This window comes from Poecilia formosa, unplaced genomic scaffold, assembly GCF_000485575.1.
Source record: "Poecilia formosa unplaced genomic scaffold, Poecilia_formosa-5.1.2 Scaffold500, whole genome shotgun sequence".
Taxonomy (NCBI): Eukaryota; Metazoa; Chordata; class Actinopteri; order Cyprinodontiformes; family Poeciliidae; genus Poecilia; species Poecilia formosa.
The window spans coordinates 125,244-127,300 of NW_006800439.1; the positions used below are offsets into that span (position 1 = coordinate 125,244).

At 43.3% G+C, this 2,057-nt stretch overlaps 1 protein-coding gene across 2 annotated transcripts in view; it reads right to left on the minus strand.

Annotated features, from left to right (window-relative positions):
• Window positions 1-1,191, minus strand: part of zbtb44 (zinc finger and BTB domain containing 44) — a 52,664-nt gene extending 51,473 nt beyond the window's left edge. Inside the window, exon 1 of one of the 2 annotated variants that reach the window (XM_007578950.2) lies at window positions 567-1,191. The gene's annotated coding sequence lies outside the window, so the exon portion shown is untranslated. The remainder of the gene's footprint in view (window positions 1-566) is intronic. The other variant, XM_007578951.2, reaches the window with a different exon arrangement.
• Between the last annotated feature and the right edge of the window lie 866 nt (window positions 1,192-2,057).

Here is a 2,057-nt window from a genome sequence, read left to right on the forward strand (position 1 = left end):
AAGACAAATCATCAAAAAAAGACATTTTGTGTAATTATAACAAAAGAGAATTACAACCAGGTTACACAGGGCAAGGGGAAAGATGCTCAATACAAATATGCTATGATTATAAAGGGGAGCTTAGGGCTAATTGGCTAAAACTCAAGTGTCAAGTCAGATGAGCATTCAACAGAAGCCCACTTGACATAAAACTCTGAGCTCAACTACCCAAATAAGACATCGACAGCTGGTTGCATCGATAAGTTCTCCTAAATTTGTTATTTCTATTAAGTCTTAATGTAAGACACACTTTCACAAATCAGTGCACAAAACTGAGTAACTTCATCCTCAACTACAAACGATACATGTCACTAATCTTATTTGGAACTTTTCGCTTTGGCCGTGTCCAACCGTTTGTTTTGATGATACAGCTAACCGTCGTTAGCTGCTATGCTAACGCTACCAGACCAAATATCACTGTGAGTTAACTCAGGTCGTCTCCCCAAAGCAGACGCAACTAAGAAGCGAGTTAGCGTCTCACACACGGGTTCTCTTCATTTGGAAATGACAGTAAGAATTGAATTTACCTTTGGGCGGGAGGCCTGGGAAAACAGCCGGGGCCTCTGGATGCTGATGGCTCAGCTGACAAAAAGCAGTCGGAGACAGCGGTGCACCCAGCTGCAGCTGCGCCGCTACACCCGCTCACATTCCCCGCTCCTCTGAGGCAGTTGCCAGCATTCCCGGCTCACCGTTTGAATGCCGCTCTAACTGATTCACATTCCCATAAACAGGTCCTAAAAGTTACCGAAGTGCTGTTTTCATTCCTTTGTGGTCCCCGTTGTCTTCTCTGTGCTATATTTTTACCCCCACAATGCAACGCGCAACCCACACTGTGTCATACTGGAAGAAACAGGAAGTGTCACGTTTGACGACACAAGCGTCACCTCGGAAACCGAAACACTTCCACTTCATTCCTGTAGTCAGAAAGGTCTCAGTGTGAGATCAGATCGGATAGTTCAAAATAGGTTGAAGATTAACACTGGTTTCCTTTCAACAGAATTACATTTAGTTTATTTTTTATTTTTCGTAGATCCGTAGAATATAACTGAAATTAAAGCTGCAAGCAGCAGTTTGAGGCCCTCGCAGCTCAGCGACGCTCCGGTGTTCTATGAGATCAGCATACGCTGTCAGATCGTCATAGCTTAGCACGAACTGACGGCTATAGCCAGGGGTGAAAGTAGGGGGGTACTGTCGGTGCTGCCTACCCCTAAAAGACTTAACGGGGGTACCAGTACCTGCAAGAGAGGGGAGCGGCTGTCTGCTCTAAAAAAAATCAATGCATTCACTGTGCAGCCATGAGTGTACCCACTAATCAGCTGTGGCCCGTGACTGATTAGTCACAACCTAACACAACCTAATCAGTTAATAAATAGCTTTTTCCCCCATTTCATATTGTTTCTAAACTGTTCGTGCTTTACTATAGCAGGGCTGCAACACGTCGATTGCGGAAGGTTTTGAGTCGATCTCGGCATTAGGAGACAAACTGAGCGCAGCCAGGAGGCTGAGACCAGCAGGTCCTCCTCTGATTGGCTTAAAATGTCCGTAACTTTATTAAAAAACAAAAAACAACAACAAAAAAAATCAACAAAACGTGTTCAAATTAATGACCCAACAACAATAATAATCTCAGTGATTATTGTTTCAACAAGGTGTTGTGCATTTCTGTGTGTTTCAGTTCTATTACCAAAAAAATAACGAGCAGAGCAGGAGTTTAAAATGAACTAATCAACCACCGCTGTGTTCATGAGAGGATTATTAATGATCGCAAAATAAATATCAAGCCTGCAAACCTAATGTCATAACGGACTGAATGTTATATTTTTAACATAATCTCTGGTCGGCTGCAGGAGCTCAGCTCATGCAGTTGCCACGGCAACGGGTGTGCTTAAACGTCAAAGAGAGAGAGAGAGAGAGAAAAAAGGTGCGAGTAGTTTTGAGTTGATCACCTGTTCAGTTATTTTACCTTTATTTACCTTTGCTGTGGCTCTTTACAGCCCTGAACGTTCAAACGACAAACT